Here is a 20,282-nt window from a genome sequence, read left to right on the forward strand (position 1 = left end):
AGTTAAGGTTGGTCATAAATTATCTGTGTTACGCCAATATGTACCTATCCTTTAATGGGAATGGAGACTCCCAGAGGCAGCCCCATTCTTCTTGAGTGCTACACCATTACCAGAAACAGGAGGTGAGCATGTCTTGGGGGTATGATCTTTGACTATCTGTAACTTTCTCACTCATTATTCATGTTTAATTCAGGATTATCCGTAATCATGGCATCATCCACATTAACATAGAGGTTTTTAGAAACATATTCCAATCTTATTTACAATAAAAGTGATTCCAAAATGACAGTACATGATTTAATATTCATTTCCATTAGGCACAAAATAATCTGAAACACAACCAAAAGGAACTGCAAATGCATCCCAAAAATATGTACAGTCACAGGCTTGATGGAGTCATTGAGTGCTAGGAATATGGGACCATATACTAAACTTTTAACCACTTTATTTATAAGAATCCTTTGACATGTCAAATGCATTAGCTTCCCTACAGAAAAGACAATAACCTTCACACATCTAGATGGCTGGGTGGGGTGGGTGTGGAGCCAGAGACAGCAGTGGGTCAAACTGTAGAACCCAGTTCCTACATTTTAAAATATATATTTTTTCAAACAAAACTACATTACATTTTATCTCTGGGACCCTAACGTTGACAAATCAAAGAAAGATTACTGAATGTAACATGAATGTGAATGTATCAAACCATTTGCCGTGATAAGTGTTTTGTTGTTGTGCACTATCCTCAAACAGCATGGTATTGTTTTCTGTAATAGCTGTAAATTGCCCATATAAGACATGTGTATGTCACGGAAAGTTGGCTGTTGTATACAACGTTCATCACATATTAAGCAACAACCGTCACCAATCCCGTAGATCGGCTTTAGAAGTATCTTTCTCTGAGCAAATGTATTAGTATAAGATAATACTTTCTTGCTCATCTTAATAAAGTGTCAATTTCGGCTGCAACTATATGTTTGTACATTTATTTGATCAAGCGACAGTACCAGTCCAAAGTTTGGATACACCAACTTATTCAAGGGTTTTTCTTTATTTTGACCTTTTTGTACATTGTAGAATAATAGCAAAGACATCAAAAATATGAAATAACACATATGGAATCATGTAGTAACCAAAAAAAGGTGTTAACCCTTTCATGCGTGAGTTCCAAATATCTCTAACGGTCACCCCAGCGTGAGTTTTTTTATGCACGTGATGTTAGAACGTTCTCTCCATTCCAGAGTGTGATTGATACGTAACAGTACATTTAATCGGCGCTGCCCTCAAACCAAAGCACGCAGCCTGTTTTTATTTGTCAATTTTAAATTATTTTCTAATAAGTTTTTTTATTTCTAATAACAGTTTGAAATGAGGTGTGTTCCGCCTCATTCATTCACATACAAGTAGTCATTTTTACTTTTGCGGACCAATTTTTTTTTTGTCATTTCTGACCCGGACAAAATTCCCCAAACACTTCTCAATTGTTTGTGCAGTTCAAGTCTGCAGACATTTGCTCATCTGCCGTCCTGCACACACGTGTTCATGGTTTCCACCTGTCGCCTGCATCGCAATCAAAGTTGTTTTCGTTACCAATAATAACTTTGGAAATGTGTGCGTTTCTATCAAAGTGCCTTATTACGTTATAATAGTTTCTGCATGTCGTTTCTACTGTAGCATAATATTTTGGATATATTCCTTATAACCGTGGACAAGCAATGTAACGTTACTCATTTCATAACATTTATGGTGTTATACTCAATGATTAGGTAGCTAGCTACATTATTCTATTAGCTCTGGAAAACAATGCTAATTGCGTCAGGGAAGTATTAGCATGTGTTGTATTTTGAAGCTACCCTGGCTTTATGACTCCCAAGTGGCACAGCGTCTCCGTGCTAGAGGCGTCACTACAGACACCCATCTTCAAATCCCGACTGCATTTCTATCAAAGTAAGTGCCTTATTACGTTATAATAGTTTCTGTGTGTCGTGTTATACTGTGTCTACTGTAGCTCACTGTGTGTATGGAACATAATATATTTGTGTATATTCCTTATAACCGCGGACACGCTAGGTAACGTTACTCACCTTTTATGGTGTTATATTAAATTGTGCTTATGTAGCTAGTTACATTCTTCTATTAGCTCTGTAAAACAATGCTAAATGCATCAGAAGAAGATGTTGTATTTTGACGCTACCCTGGAAAAATTTAGAAATATCTTATACCACTTGGTCGTTTTCTGAGTGCATTCCCCAAAGCTGTTTATCATGTCAGCCTTATCCACTGCCCCCATTTTGAGGTTATAGTCAAGCACGCAGTCTGGTTTGATGTTTCTCTGTCTGGTTTGTTTCTCTCTCCCGTCAGGTGGTCCAACTTCCCTGTGGCTGACATGGTTGCTGTATGGACAGAGGAGAGGACATGGACGTCTCGTTTGTCATTGAACTTTACTGCCAGCTGTTAACATTTTTTATTTTGTATAACGGGTCATTTAGGATGGCAGTAGCGTTGTTGATGAAATGCAGTCATAGCAGCAGAACTAGAAAGCAGTCATGGGAAAAGAGGGTGGCAAAGAAGGGAGTTGCAAACATAGGATCTCTGCCCCAGTGTTCTCTTATGGAGTTCCTCTTTACGGTCACCAGAAATGTATACATTTCACTAATTGTGGCTGCTGCTGCCCCCCACCCCCCACTCCAGACTGGGACTCATCAACACAAACAGCAGGGCCAGGAGGGGTGAAATGGCTGGCAGCCTTCCAGCTACCACAGAACTCCTGTACTATCGGTCTGCCTCTGTCACCACCAGCATCTTCGAAGGGAACTGGGACTTTGTCAGTCGACAAGGGATCCTCTGTCACTGTCAGAACCTGATTCCTGACATTCAGACTCATTGTCAGAATTTTTTAAAAATCTCCATTTCTGAGTTGTCTCCTTTTGAAAGACATTGCTAATGCTACAGCTTAGCTCATTAGCTACGTACATAACAACACTGAATGGCTCAGAGCGGGAGTGAGAGGTTACGTGATTGACTGCCTGCACGCGCCATTTGTATCAATAAATCACTATCAGAAAATGTTTTGTGTAGTGTTCCTATATTTACTATTTTATTCACGTTTTTCAATTACCGGTGATAAAATCATGCATTCCGATTTTTGCATAGATTGTAAAGGGCACATAGTATTTGTGTAAAATAATGTTTTGAAGGTCGTACTGATTATGAGCTAAGCTAATTCCAGCTATGTGTGTGGAGCCATGTTTGTTGACATACAATGCATTCTGGGTTTCACTTGATCGTCTGTCGGACCAAAGATGCTATAGCAAAATGAGGTAAGAGTTCACAAATTTTTTGAGGACTTCCGGAAATTACTGGTGGGATGTGAACGACAGTAGATGACACCCCTTCAACATGCATACTATAAACAGACCAAACACATCTCGTCTTCTCTTATTATCTTCGGTTTCTGTGAGGAAAAAAATGCATGGCTGCGCGCTGAAACTAATCTTCGGATTACTTTCGATTTCTATAAAGTGTTTTACATAGTTTATTTCGATCAATGGTGAGCTCACCCGTGATGTGATTAATTATACATAGTAATTGCTATTAGCAAATTCATATTGTAGTTTATGTCAGCCTAGAGCTAGAAAATATGACAGCTTGTGTGGGGTCAATCTTTGCTCAGTTAGCGCTAGAACAACTGTAGCCTACATTTTTCCGGTTAGGATGATTGTGTTATGCTATATATACTGTACTTCTGTGAATATCTGAACATTGCATCCCAAAATAAACTGCTCACATTCTGGACATAACTTTGCAAGGACTGTGTTTGTGTAAATAGTTTCTGAAAAAAGTGTGGCCAGCTCAAACGCTGATTGTTGCATCATTCGAAACTGGCCGTTCTAAACGAGCATTCTAAATGAGTGTTCTAATCACACATGTGTGATCGTACGCTTCAGGGACCACTGTAGAACGATCACACCCGTGTGATGGTACGTGTGAAAGGGTTAAACAAATAAACATATATTTTAGCCACCCTTTGTCTTGATGACAGCTTTGCAAACTCTTGGCATTCTCTCAACCAGCTTAATGTGGAATGCTTCTCTAACAGCCTTGAAGGAGTTTCCACGTATGCTGAGCACTTGTTGGCTGATTTTCCTTCACTCTGCAGTTCAACTCATCCCAAACAATCTCAATTGGGATGAGGTCGGGTGATTGTGGAGGCCAGGTCATCTGATGCAGCACTCCATCTCCTTCTTGGAAAAATAGCCCTTACAAGGCCTGGAAGTGTCTTCGGTCACTGTCCTGTTGAAAAACTAATGATAGTCCCACTAAGTGCAAACCAGATGGAATGGCATAGCGCTGCAGAATAATGTGGTAGCCATGCTGGTTAAGTGTGCCTTGAATTCTAAATGAATCACAGACAGTGTAACCAGCAAAGCACCCCCACACCATCACACCTCCTCTTCCATGTTTCACAGTGGGAATCACACATGCAGAGATCCTCCGTTCACCTACTCTGCGTCTCACAAAGACACTGCGGTTGGAACCAAAATTCTCACATTTGGACTAATCAGACTAAAGCACAGACTTCCACTGGTCTAATGTTCATTGCTCGTGTTTCTTGGCCCAAGCAAGTCTCTTCTTGTTATTGGTGTCCTTTAGTAGTGGTTTCTTTGTAGAAATTCCACCATGAAAGCCTGAATCACACAGTCTCCGCTGAACAGTTGATGTTGAGATGTGCCTGTTACTCTGTGAAGCATTTATTTGGTCTGCAAACTGAGTTAACTCTAAATAACTTATCCACTGCAGCAGAGGTAACTCTGGGTCTTCCTTTCCTGTGATCCTCATGAAAGCCAGTTTCATCATAGCACTTAATTGTTTTTGCGACTGCACTTGAAGAAACGGTCCAAGTTCTTGAAATTTTCCGGATCGACTGACCTTTATGTCTTAAAATAATGATGAACTGTCATTTATCTTTGCTTATTTGAGCTGTTCTTGCCATAATATGGGCTTTCTTCTGTATATCCCCTGTCGTGACATGACTTGAATTATTGTGATGATTGTTATTTATCAAATCAACTAACTTGTTACTCAATTAAATTAATAAAGTAGCAATTAACTCATTAGGAATTTGGGTAAATGAAAGTCACCACATTAACGGAAGTCACGTCACTACATATTGGTGCCCTGTGTGAGGCATCTAAGACAGAATTAGGCCTTACTGTTGAATTCAGTCTGTATGAATTGTGTAGCAGATTACGTTGTACACCATTAGAGCCGTAACAAGATTTGTTGTTGGGTGTATGTGTTTCCATTTGAACCAGATACTATAGGTTGCCTCCGGTGTTGTTAATCTGACAAAGTCAGTGTGTATGGTGAATTACAGAATGCCTACGAGACAGGACATATTGGCCGGCCGATTGATGTATTCTGAGAAATAGACGCGTTGGCCAAAACGTAGTACTATTTCTGTCTCTCGCGTTTCAGGAGCAAGTAGACTCGGTCATTATTAATTTCTAGAGTGACGGCATATGGGCCGCCGATTTATAGAAATGTTAGTAGATATACTCGCTTGACCGAAGCGGAGTTATCTCTCGCGTTTCAGTAGCGTGAGCAGCTCATGGCATGTATTTCTTTGTTTTTATTTTATTTTAACCAGGCAAGTCAGTTAAGAACAAATTCTTATTTACAATAACGGCCTACCCCGGCCAAACCCAGACGACACTGGGCCAATTGTGCGCTGCCCTATAGGACAACCAATCAATGCCAGATGTGATACAGCCTGGATTCAAACCAGGGACTGTAGTGATGCATCTTGCACTTAGATGCAGTGCCTTAGACCGCTTCGCCACTCGGGAACCCGTGTGTTCTGGTAAAACATTGCTACCGAAGGAAACACTGAAAGGGTGAATGTGAGACATCATTAGTAAACCTGTTACCTTGTTAACGGGGACCCTGTTGTGCTTGGAAGTGCGATTCCTGTACCAGTAGGGCTAGCTTTTCACTAGATACCAAGCTAACAAAGAGAGGGCAGCCATTTTTCCATTGTTCCAACTGAAATCCTGCACTGTGCGGGAATCCCATTTGATTTCAGCTTTCTGGGATCAATGACCCTTGGGCAATGGCAATTCCACCTCCTTGGGACTCCCGTTTGAATTAAGCTTTCTGCGATCCGTGACCCCTGGTGGTGAAGAATCGGTAGTATTTTTTTATATGTATGGGCAGAACATGTCTTACATCTGTTACAAGTGGTTACACTTGATAATATACAACCACTCTCAACTGATTTGATATCACTGTCTAATTCGATATATCAAGGAAGTTAAATTGCCAAACAAAACTTTACCCTGTTGATCATTTGGATAAGGACCATTAATTTGTTCCAACCAATGATACATTTTAAACTTTTCCACATTAATTTAGATACAGCGACGCTTTCAAGTTTAATTTCCAGATAGCCTATACAGGGATGATTAATCATTAACATTGATTAAACAATTACTTTTGCTTTTGAAAGCTCATTGAAGCCAACTCCCACAGCACTGATCCTGTTTTGATGGAAGTCCGGCCTTCGCGGGAGTCCCGTGTGATTTTAGCTTTCAGGGTGACACCCTGTGCCTTGGGCGACGGGAGTCCCGCCTCTGCTGGAATCTCTTGTGAGCTCAGCATTCAGGGACAGGTGACCCCTCATAGTCAACTCCCACATTACTGATCCAGTATTTATGGTTCTGTAACATCCTAAAATAGATGAACATTGTTTTTGCAGCTTCCACTGACTCAAAACCCAAACTTTTTAAATAATGTGCAAGCTATCATAGGGGGTGGTCCCCAGTCCCTCATTAATTAGTGAACCCTCACCCATAAAAGGATTCATAGCTGACCTCAGCAGCGATGCTAACCTTAACCCCCAAACCACATCGACGGGACAGTAGTGGAGAAGGTGGACAGTTTTAAGTTCCTCGGCGTACACATCACAGACAAACTGATATTGTCCACCCACACAGACAGTGTGGTGAAGAAGGTGCAACAGCTTCTCTTCAACCTCAGGAGGCTGAAGAAATGTGGCTTGTCACCAAAAACACTCACAAACTTTTACAGATGCCCAATCGAGAGCATCCTGTCAGGCTGTATCACCACCTGGTACGGCAACAGCTCCTCCCACAACCATAAGGCTCTCCAGACGGTAGTGAGGTCTACACAACGCATCACCAGGGGGAAAACTACCTGCCTTCCAGGGCATCTCTAGCACCCGATGTCACAGGAAGGCCAAAAAGACCATCAAGGACAACAACCACCCGAGCTACTGCCTGTTCACCCTGCTATCATCCAGAAGGCGAGGTCAGTACAGCTGCATCAAAGCTGGGACGGAGAGACTGAAAAACAGCTTCTATCTCAAGGCCGTCAGACTGTTAAACAGCCATCCCTATCATTGAGTGGCTGCTGCCAACATACTGACTCAAATCTCTAGCTACTTAAATAAATAAAAAATTGGATGTAATAAATGTACCACTAGTCACTTTAACCCCTCTGCGCACGGAACCCGCTAGCGGGCTGAAATTCCACAACATACGGTGATCAATACAAGTGTCTCACATGTATCGAAAGCCTAGAATCTTGCTAATCCAACTGCGTTGTTAGATTTAAAAAAGGATTTACTGCGAAAGAATGCGATGCGATTATCTGAGCATAGAGCCCCATAAACATATATTTTTTTAACCAGCACAGGCGTAACAAAATCACAAACTGCATTAAAATAAATAGTTTACCTTTGACGATCTTTGTCTATTTGCAATTCCAATGCTCATTGTTACACAATGAATGATCTTTTGTTTGATAAAATCCGTTTTTATAGCCTAACATGAAACATTTTGTGAACCTCTTGTGTCGTGAATTCCGTCTCATTCCATTTTCGACGACACATTCCAGGTAAATAACCCACACAGAACGTGAATTTTCCAGTCATGTTTGTAACACAATCAAACGTGATGGGGCAATTCACGGGACGTATTGACTGAAAGAAACCGATTTGAAGACAACAAGTCATGACATCATTGTGCACCAATGATTTGCCCGCTGTTTCGTTGATTGACTGTCTTTTAACCCAATGACCACTGATCATCTTGAAATCTAGCTGGGTAGATAGCCAATGAGCTGAGCTAAATGGCAATAGGTTATGTTTATGTGTTGCAAGACCAACCCATGTAGTAAACTCCAGCGTAACGAGAGTCATTCGCTATTGAAGTCTCTTACCGGAAGGAGAAACACATGTTACGCACAGCGTTGTTTTGGTAAAGCGCGTCTTCAGCTGTTTATATATAAATCAGTATGGCAACTAAGTCAGGGAAAGCTAAATCTAAGTCTAGATATACAGATGTACACACAATTTTAGAAGAAATTGATCGGGAAAGTGAGACAGAGATTGTTGGGGGGGAAAATGAATTTAGCGATTCCCAAATGGAGGAATGTTTTTTGAATCGTTTTGGACTGGTAAGTTCTTCTCATGCTAATGCCGTTGTTTGAAGTTAATAATATAAAATATTATTTGTGATTTTTTAAAATGTTAATAGCAATATATAAAATGTAATGTAATGAAATGTGAGATGCGTGTGTCTGCCGCCCCACCCCACCACTGAATGAGCTGCAAAATCTGGACCCCTACAAATCAGCCGGGCTAGACAATCTGGACCCTCTCTTTCTAAAACTATCTGCCAAAATTGTTGCAACCCCTATTACTAGCCTGTTCAACCTCTCTTTCGTATCGTCTGAGATTCCCAAAGAATGGAAAGCTTCCGCGGTCATCCCCCTCTTCAAAGGGGGTGACACTCTAGACCCAAACTGCTACAGACCTATATCTATCCTACCCTGTCTTTCTAAGGTCTTCGAAAGCCAAGTTAACAAACAGATTACTGACCATTTCGAAACCCACCATACCTTCTCCGCTATGCAATCTGGTTTCCGAGCTGGTCATGGGTGCACCTCAGCCACGCTCAAGGTTCTAAACGACATCATTACCGCCATCGATAAGAGACATTACTGTGCAGCTGTATTCATCGACCTGGCCAAGGCTTTCGACTCTGTCAATCACAAAATTCTTATTGGCAGACTCGGCAGCCTTGGTTTCTCAAATGATTGCCTCGCCTGGTTTACCAACTACTTCTCTGATAGAGTTCAGTGTGTCAAATCGGAGGGCCTGTTGTCCGGACCTCTGACAGTCTCTATGGGTGTGCCACAGGGTTCAATTCTCGGGCCGACTCTCTTTTCTGTATACATCAATGATGTTGCTCTTGCTGCTGGTGATTCTCTGATCCACCGCTACGCAGACGACACCATTCTGTATACTTCTTGGACACTGTGTTAACGTTTAAAAATACCTAACGTTGTATTACAAAAGTAGTTTGAAATATTTTGGCAAAGTTTATAGGCAACTTTTGAAATATTTTGTAATGACGTTGCGTTTTTTGTAAGCTGTCTTTTTCTGGATCAATTAATCGAACAAAAGGACCAATTGTGATGTTTATGGGACATATTGGAGTGCCATCAAAAGAAGCTCGTCAAATGTAATGCATATTTTATATTTTATTTCAGAGTTTTGTGTAGCGCCTGCTATGCTAGCTCCTTTGTTTACTGCTGGTGCAGATGGGTGCAGGCTATCGGATAATAGCTTCTTATGCTTTCGCCGAAAAGCATTTTAAAAATCTGACATGTTGGCTGGATTCACAACGAGTGTAGCTTTAATTGAGTATCTTACATGTGATTTAATGAAAGATTGAATTTTATAGTATTTTATTTGAATCTCGCGCTCTGCATTTCCCCTGGCAATTGGCCAGTTGAGATGCTAGCGTCTCCCCTTTCCATAAGAGGTTTTTAACTAACCTCCAGACGAGCTTCATTGCCATACAACTCTCCTTCGTTGGCCTCCAACTGCTCTTAAACGCAAGTAAAACTAAATGCATGCTATTCAATCGATCACTGCCCGCACCTGCTCGCCCGTCCAGTATCACTACTCTGGACGGCTCTGACTTAGAATACGTGGACAACTACAAATACCTGGGTGTCTGGTTAGACTGTAAACTCTCCTTCCAGACTCACATTAAGCATCTCCAATCCAAAATTAAATCTAGAATCGGCTTCCTATATCGCAACAAAGCATCCTTCACTCATGCTGCCAAACATACCCTCGTAAAACTGACCATCCTACCGATCTTCGACTTCGGTGATGTCATCTATAAAATAGCCTCCAACACTCTACTCAACAAACTGGATGCAGTCTATCACAGTGCCATCCGTTTTGTCACCAAAGCCCCATACACTTACCCACCATTGCGACCTGTACGCTCTCGTTGGTTGGCCCTCGCTTCATATTCGTCGTCAAACCCACTGGCTACAAGTTATCTACAAGTCTCTGCTAGGTAAAGCCCCGCCTTATCTCAGCTCACTGGTCAACATAGCAGCACCCACTCGTAGCACGCGCTCCAGCAGGAGGTATATCTCACTGGTCACCCCCAAAGCCAATTCCTCCTTTGGTCGTCTTTCCTTACAGTTCTCTGCTGCCCATGACTGGATCGAACTGCAAAAATCTCTGAAGCTGGAGACTCACATCTCCCTCACTAGCTTTAAGCACCAGCTGTCAGTTCACTGCACCTGTACATAGCCCATCTGTAAACATCCCATCTCTCTACCTACCTCATCCCCATACTGGTATTTATTTATTTTGCTCGTTTGCACCCCAGTATCTCTACTTGCACATTCACCTTCTGCTGATCTACCATTCCAGTGTTTAATTGTTGTATTGTAATTACTTCGCCACCATGGCCTATTTATTTCCTTAACTTACCTCATTTGCACTCACTGTAGATAGACGTTTTGTTTTCTTTTGTTCTACTGTATTATTGACTGTATGTTTTCTTTATTCCATGTGTAACTCTATGTAGTTGTGTGTGTCGAATTGCTATTCTTTATCTTGGCCAGGTCGCAGTTGCAAATGAGAACTTGTTCTCAACTAGCCTACCTGGTTAAATAAAGGTGAAATAAAATAAGAAATACATTTTTTTTGAAACCACATAAAATAGCCTATTTGAGGCTGTTGAGGGGAGGGCAGGCCCACAACAATGGTCAAAGTGAAATTGAGACAGTAGATACAGCTGGTTTGTTGTAATATATTAAAGACAGTAGATCTAGCTGGTCTGTCATAATATATTCAACCTTATGTTCCCTGTACTCATATATATATATATATATATAATGTTTATTATACCTGTTGATACAGGGCTCATATGTGAAACTATTCTAACTGAACATTTTCTTTCACAGTGACACTGACTCCGAATGGGAGCCCCCAGTGCCAAGGTGTCCATCCCCCACTGAAGCTGGTTCATCCAGCTCCTCCCACAAGTGGTGTTCATCTGCCCAAATGTATTTCTGTAGGCATGGATGTGCTTCAGGGCCAAAAGGGCTCAGCATGGAGGCGTCGCTGTGTTCTTTGCAAAATGAAGTCCCCCCATCACCTGCACCACATGCTTGGTGACCCTCTGCTTTACAGCAGAAAGAGACTGCTATGGCACCTGGCATCAGCAGCACAATATTGTGTAGAGGACTGAGGGTCTTCCAAATATTGAAAGTGTTATTTTGTCATTGTATAGATTTTTTTTCATGTTTTTTCTCAATTTTTTGGGGGGGTGTGTTAGAATACCATTTTGGTATTTTTGTATATAATTATTCCATTCAAAATGTATAATTTCACCAATTTGGCCACTTGTGTGGGACACCTGGGTGACTTCATGAGACATGTCATGTAGCACACTCATTTTGGAAGTTATCATTCTGAATCTTTGCACAAGTACTGTTGCCCTTTTATGTTTTTCACTGAAATTGTCCCCATCATCCTATCTGAATGTTTGTTTTGTTTTGTTCATTTTAAAGATACAACAATAAAAATGAAAAAACGTATGGTTTTTTCATTGTATTATCAAAACCAGATCTATTGTGTTATATTCTCCTACATTCAATGAACATTTACACAAACTTCAGAGTGTTTTCTTTCAAATTAAGTCAAGAATATGCATATCCTTGGTTCTGAGCCTGAGCTACAGGCAGTTAGATTTGGGTATGTCTTCAGGTGGAAATTTAAAAAAGTAGAGGGGTAGCTGTAAGAGGTTGTTAACAGGAACAACTTGATTTAGCCAAAACTAAATATGATGAAGTCCATGCCAAACTAGATAAATCTGATGAGTTATCTACAAACAGGAGCGCAACTTGATAACATGCATGCAGTTTTGATGAACGTTGCTCAAAGCAATAACGTTCTAGTCCAAATGCTGCAGACCAAATATGATCAGTTAATGAACACAAATTAATGAAGATGGAAAAATTTATTTCTGAGCAGTTGGAGGAAATCTCATCACTGAATCTCTCGCTCCTTACTCAAGACCTTTACCTTCAAACCATGACAGATATGTATGAGGCCGATAGGAGAAAATGTGACACTCATGTGTCTGAAATAAGTACTTTAAGCAGGAAACAAATCTAGTTGTAATCTTCCCCACGAGAACAGAGAGGAGCGTACAAGCACTTGATGGGGATAACCTTAGAATACATCTGAGATATCACTGAGGTGTACCACACTGGTCGTAAAATAAGTCCAGTGGACTTTCCAACTCCAAAAACAAATGGTAACAATAATCATTCCTTGCCATGTGTAGTCTCAACTCAATGCAACAAGTACAATGCTCTAATCATGTGTTTTGGTAGGAAAACATTTCAGAATAAATTGGTAGGATAGCTGGTCCCCTTGGGTACCAGCAACAGTCAGTCCAGCCACAATCAGTAAGAAGACAATTCGAATTGCCATTGATGACAGCGACAGAAGAGTTAGTAGTCACTCAGATTGCAACACGTGGAAACGAATCTCCAAAACACTCTTCTGATGGTCAACACATATACCACTAATAAATAGAACCCCCTTCAGGAGGAAAGTTATTAGAAGTCATGAACCATGATCACACCACGTACGACTGGTTCAGTGCTTATGGAGTACTTCCGTACTGAGGTTAGCTCCCTCAGTGGATAACATAGCTATGAAATAGACTCCTTCATACCTACCGCCACTACAATGGTGTAAGACACAGTGACTTATAGTAAAACCACTACAGGTCCCCTTGATATATGGCTTGAGGTCAGCACTGATTCTTACTGACCTCCAGCCATTGACATGGAAATTATCTGATGATGTCAGACTCATTCTGAACAGGTTGCAGTCTACCAGGAAACCTTGGCATGGGCGATTGTGTAAGCATAAATGTACAAAGGAGCATTTAATGAAGATTTACCCTGGGATCACTTAACTTCTTAAGGTATAGGGGGCAGTATTTTCACTTTTGGATAAATACCGTGCCCAATTTCAACTTTCAACTTCATGCCAGGAATATAAGATATGCATGTTATTAGTAGATTTGGATAGAAAACACTCTGAAGTTTTTAAAACTGTTTGAATCATATCTGTGAGTATAACAGAACTTATGTAGCAGGCAAAACACCGAGGACTAACCGTTCAGAAATTTTCTTTTTTAGGTCTCTGTCTGTTCACTGTGTTCTCATTGGGAAACAATATTTCTTAGGAACTTGTTTTCAGCATGGATTCAAACCAAGATGTCTGTAGTAATGCCTCAAGCACTGAGATGCAGTGCCTTAGACCGGTGCGCCACTCAGGATAATTGGTGCATCTGAAGATATGACATTAGACACAATGCCATGATAGTAATTTAGCCAAGACCGTGGACGGATATAGAATACAGTCCAATTAGATGATTAAGGTTTTGTACATCTTTTGTTTGTTTTTATTCATTTTTGTTTCATTTTATTTTACACTTGGGAAGTGATAGAGCCATAAACAAGTTCCCCATACAACCATCAGTTAGTGTCACAATGCGGCTTATTCGGGGAAGAAATGTAATGATGTATTTCATGTGTGTTGTGCTTTGTTAACATCTGCCTAAGTTACTCCCTAGATCTACCAGCCTGGACAACCGGACCGGGATGGTGATCCCCAACCAGGACATCCCCTGCCTATTCTTGTGGTGGTCTGCAGCTTGCAGAAATCCTACCAGGGTAAACCACCAGAGGGGGACCACAATGATGATACACAACCAGGACATCCCGCTGTCATTTTTATGGTAGGTGGCAACTTGCAGAATCCTTCCAAGGTTGAACCCACCAGAAGGGGACTGTCATGACTCCTGGGTGAGGATCAAAGGCCTTAGATCACCTTGGTAAATAGCTGACAACAACCAGACCCTGTTACCCACAGAAGAGGGGAAGGGGGGTTGACACCTTAACATTCGGTCGTAAATTAGGCAAGAGGGGAATCTCTCCCTTTGCTCCTCAGTATTTGGAAAAGTATTTTGCCGCAATTGTAACGGCTCTCTTCTATCTCCTCCTCTGACGAAGAGGTAGAACACGGATCGGACCAAAATGCAACGTGATGATGATTCATGATATATTTTAATGAAGGAAAACCTATACATACAGAAACTACAAAACTAACAAAATGAAATAATGAAAACCGAAACAGCCCTATCTGGTGCAAACACAAAGACAGGAACAATCACCCACAAACACACAGTGAAACCCAGGCTACCTAAATATGGTTCCCAATCAGAGACAACGAGAATCACCTGACTGATTGAGAACCTCAGGCAGCCATAGACTATACTAGACACCCCTACTCAGCCACAATCCCAATACCTACTAAAACCCCCAATACCACAACACAACACAAAATAAACCCATGTCACACCCTGGCCTGACCAAATAAATATATAAACACAAAATACTAAGACCAGGGCGTGACAGAACCCCCCCACCCCAAGGTGCGGACTCCCGGCCGCACACTAAAACCCATAGGGGAGGGTCCGGGTGGGCGTCTGTCCACGGTGACGGCTCCGGCTCGGGACGTGGACCCCACTCCAACCAAGTCTTAGTCCCCCTGTAAAGCGTCCTTTGATTGGCGACCCTCGCCGCCGACCTAGGCCTAATAACCCTCACCAAGGACCCCACTGGACTGAGGGGCAGCTCGGGACTGAGATAGAAGCTCGGGACTGAGGGGAAGCTCGGGACTGAGGGGAAGCTCAGCATAGAGGGGAAGCTCAGCATGGAGGGGAAGCTCAGCATAGAGGGGAAGCTCAGCACTGAGGGGAAGCCCAGTACTGAGAGGAAACTCAGGCAGGTAGTAGGCTCTGGCAGATCCTGGCTGACTGGCGGATCTGGAAGATCAAGGCTGACTGGCGGATCTGGAAGATCAAGGCTGACTGGCGGATCCTGGCTGACTGGTGGATCTGGAAGATCCTGGCTGACTGGCGGATCTGGCTGAGTCTGGTTGACTGGCAGATCTGGAAGAGTCTGGTTGACTGGCAGATCTGGAAGAGTCTGGTTGACTGGCAGATTTGGAAGAGTCTGGTTGACTGGCAGATCTAGCTGCTCCATGCAGACTGGCAGCTCCTGCTCCATGCAGACTGGCAGCTCTGGCTGCTCCATGCAGACTGGCAGCTCTGGCTGCTCCATGCAGACTGGCAGCTCTGGCTGCTCCATGCAGACTGGCAGCTCTGGCTGCTCCATGCAGACTGGCAGCTCTGGCTGCTCCATGCAGACTGGCAGCTCTGGCTGCGCTGAACAGGCAGGAGACTCCGGCAGCGCTGGAGAGAAGGAAGGCTCTGGCTGCGCTAAACAGGCGGGAGACTCCGGCAGCGCAGGAGAGGAGAAAGGCTCCGACAGCGCTGAACAGGCGGGAGACTCCGGCAGCGCTGGAGAGGCGAGGCGCACTGTAGGCCTGATGCGTGGTGCTGGCACTGGTGAAACTGGATAGAGAACACGCACAGGAAGCCTGGTGTGGGGAGCTGCTACCGGAGGACTGGTGTGTAGAGGTGGCTCTGGATAGACCGGACCGTGCAGGCGCACTGGAGCTCTTGAGCACCAAGCCTGCCCAACCTTACCTGGCTCGATGCCCACTCTAGCCCGGCCAATACGAAGAGCTGGTATGAACCGCACCGGGCTATGCACCCGCACTGGAAACACTGTGCGCTCCATAGCATAACAAGGTGCCTGCCCGGTCTCTCTAGCCCCCCGGTAAGCACAGGGAGTTTGCGCAGGTCTCCTACCTGGCATAGCCATACTCCCTGTGAGCCCCCCCCCCAATACATTTTTGGGGCCGACTCTCAGGCTTCCATCCGCGTCGCCGTGCTGCCTCCCCATACCAGCGCCTCTCCGCTTTCGCCACCTCCAGTTCTTCTTTGGGGCGGCGATATTCTCCAGGCTGAGCCCAGGATCCTTTACCGTCCAGTTCCTCTTCCCATGTCCATTTCTCCAGGTGGTGCAACATCTCCCACTGCAGCTGCTGCTGCTGCTCCTGCTGCTGCTGTTGCCTGTTACCATGCCACTTGGTCCGGGTGTGGTGGGTGATTCTGTAACGGCTCTCTTCTATCTCCTCCTCTGACGAAGAGGTAGAACAAGGATCGGACCAAAATGCAGCGTGATGATGATTCATGATATATTTTAATGAAGGAAAACCCATACATATAGAAACTACAAAACTAACGAAATGAAATAATGAAAACCGAAACAGCCCTATCTGGTGCAAACACAAAGGCAGGAACAATCACCCACAAACACACAGTGAAACCCAGGCTACCTAAATATGGTTCCCAATCAGAGACAACGAGAATCACCTGACTCTGATTGAGAACCTCAGGCAGCCATAGACTATGCTAGACACCCCTACTCAGCCACAATCCCAATACCTACTAAAACCCCCAATACCACAACACAACACAAAATAAACCCATGTCACACCCTGGCCTGACCAAATAAATATATAAACACAAAATACTAAGACCAGGGCGTGACAGCAATAACTATAACACCCAAAAAGTGAATATTAGAACAATATTTCTAAGATAGAAATGTTAAGAATGGTCAGTGGGGATCTAAAGAATAATCATGTCATGTTGCTATTCATTTTGTGATGTTATTAAAGACTGTATTAACCAAACACTGTAACTTAGGTAGGAAACACATTCAAGCTTTCATCCAATATGATGTTAATACAATATGAAGAAAGATTAAGCTATTTTTGTTAAGATATTAATCTGATTTTGGTTTTCTAATGAGATCATGTCCTTGGCATATTAACTAAACCACGCCACTAATGAGGTCAGAAGAGCGTGTCATTGTGATGTAACCGCCCTTTCCGACCAGAGTGCTTTAAAAAGGACTCCCTAAGAATTAACATTGAAACCAGAAAAGCATGGAGCGTTAGCTACGTGTGTGAAATGATTGAAACGTGGAACCAACATGAGGTGAGAATATAACCTCTCCTACCAGATCAGAAATGCATGAAGCATGAGCTGAATGTTACAAATGGTTAAAACTAACAGACCAGCAGACGTGAAGTGTGAGCTGAATGTTACAAATGGTTGGAAACTCTGAAACTCGACACAAGGGAAAGAAGATAAGCTCACTAGACCAAAACAGTGACAGTCTGCAGCTGTGCATGTAAAGTGCAACTTTGACTGTCTAACCAAGAAAGGATGGAGAAGATCCCATCTCAGACAATCATTTGTTTATCTGAAGAAACATCCACTCCAAGCCAGAACAACTAAGAAGGACATTGTTACCTCAGGTGAGTCTTACACCCATCTAGCCCTTCCCATGGAAAGATCGATTGGTTTCAGAGAGACGACAAACAACAACATCTACACGTATATACATTGCATTCCTTACCCAAATGGGCAGTGGTTCGTGAGCAAAATATTCTTATTACTTTGAGGGTAGTTTCCAAATGTACGATACGTTTGACTCTCTTTGTCTCTCCCTCTTTTTATCTACCCCTCCCTCACCATATGTGTAACAAGCCGTCATATCTTATCAGTCCACTAGGGACTTTTGTCTCATGTAAGTGTGTATGTGTATTCCTTGTTATTATTTAGTTAGTAAATATATAATTAAATCTATTTAATTGTAGTACTGAATAATCTGAAAAGGCTGGGATTCTTGCAGATTCAAGAGGTCTGCGACATTCAGAATGAGACCAATATGAGGTAATGACTTTAATCGATATATAGTTTATATATATCTTCTTGACTTTAATTCCGGAGATGGTGCCCCAAAAGTGAATTGTTATATGATTAACTTAATCGAGTAACAATAAACACAAGTTAGCTGATTTGATAAATAACAGTCACCACATTAATGCAACACAACTGATTGGCACAAACACATTAAGAAAGAAAGAAATTACACAAATTAACTTTTAGCAAGGCACACCTGTTAATTGAAATGCATTCCAGGTGACAACCTCATGAAGCTGGTTGAGAGAATGCCAAGAGTGTGCAAAGCTGTCATCAAGGCAAAGGGTGGCTTCTTTGAAGAATCTCAAATATAAAATATATTTGGATTTGTTTAACACTTTTTTGGCTACTGCATGATTCCATATGTGTTATTTCATAGTGTTGATGTCTTCACTATTATTCTACAATGTAGAAAATAATTACATTGAAAAACCATATGGAATGAGTAGGTGTGTCCAAACTTTTGACTGGTACTGTATGCAGCCTATTGACTCCTTCTTGATGAATAAATACAACACAAATATTTTGTTGTTTCTCTGTAATACTAGCCACCTATACATTTTATGAAGTTGGTTTTAGCTAGCCAGCTAGATAGGTTTTCCAATCACTCAAACTCATAACTAGCTACCGAGCCATTTCAGGCTATCAATTAAGTTAAAAGTAGCTTGTCTAAATATTTTAGCTGGCATGCCTGCTAGACTTTAGAAAATAGAGCAATGACTGAAAATCGAGCAACTGTACTGAATAAAACACATTATTTTCAATATTTATCCAGATTTTAGCAGAGCTGCAGAGATACATTTAGTTTATTTGTAATCACGAAATTGGGGAGTAAAAGGGGGTAAGAAAACAACAACAAAATAACCAACCACCAGCAGTCAGGAGGATTCAGACAGCTCAAGAGGTATACATAGATATACAGAAAAATACTTAAATACTTAAATGTAATCTGGCACCTTATCATATTTGTGTATTAATTATGGTGCCATGATATGTGTCTGTATTGATGATGATGTGTTAAGATTCCATGTACTTTATTGTCATTTGGATGAAAAAGCCTAGGCATGTTGGTTCAGTATATTGAGATGTGTGATTTACAACAGTCAGAATGGCACCCTCATTAAAATTATAATTGAAAAGCTAAAGAGTTATGCTTACATAACCTATGTAGAATAAAACATTTTTGACATAGAATTCATGCCCCCTCTAAATTAATGGGTGCATGACGCCCCTGCATGGACATGACCCAAAGTGACAGCCAGGGGATTTCTTGCTTGGCAAACAGGAAAATGGACTTTTCTGACAGGTAGCCCTTTCTCCAGGCTTTGTCCCAGATTGTATAGGCTGTTTCCAGTTGGTTGAGAATGTATACCTGGGATTGTGTTGTCACACTGCTGCAGAAAATACCCATTCTGTGTTTGCAAACGTTGCCGCACGAGGGCGAGATGCGCAAGTTTGTGGAGGAACAAAAGCCTCTATTTACATATTTATTATGAGAGCATTTCACACAACTTTTGGATTATAATTAGATTTTAAGGCTTGTATGAATTTCCTGCTTAATGTTTTGTGTCATCACACATCAACTGCATTATTCTTAAAAACATTTAAATGGCTCTTTGGCTAACTCTTGCTACAGCCTATATCAATAAGGATTAACATTCTAGCTAACAACATGCTGCATCCAAAATAGTTATTTAGCAAGAATCACCAAATATAGTTTAGTGACTGTTCAAGCAAGATTCAACACATTATTGTAAGCGTATGAGAACCTAAAAAAGTGATTTTGTTTAGAAGTAAGCCTACAAACATACGTTTGTATGTTGAATGCACGCAGATGGCGATTGCTTTCTTACTGCTACGCACATCTGTGCGTGAAGTCAGTGTGTCGTGTCCTGAAAAAGGGTCTATAATATGGTATTATATCTGAATGACACCTGTGACCTTTCAAGTAGGTTGGTCGTGCCATGAAACAAGGCAAAAACCTTTTAAACCATTAAAAGACATGAGAACAGGACAAATTCATTTCTTTGGCATTACTTTTTTTCTCTTGGTTTCAATTCCTTATACACATTCAATCTGTTCAAAATAGATGTGTTGTTCTTCTCAATTGTCAAGGAGACTGTGGACAAAGCGTACATACTTTCCTGACACTTCCTATTGGGGAGGTTACTTTGAAGT

The sequence above is a fragment of the Oncorhynchus tshawytscha genome, linkage group LG01 (genome assembly GCF_018296145.1).
Source record: "Oncorhynchus tshawytscha isolate Ot180627B linkage group LG01, Otsh_v2.0, whole genome shotgun sequence".
Lineage (NCBI taxonomy): Eukaryota > Metazoa > Chordata > Actinopteri > Salmoniformes > Salmonidae > Oncorhynchus > Oncorhynchus tshawytscha.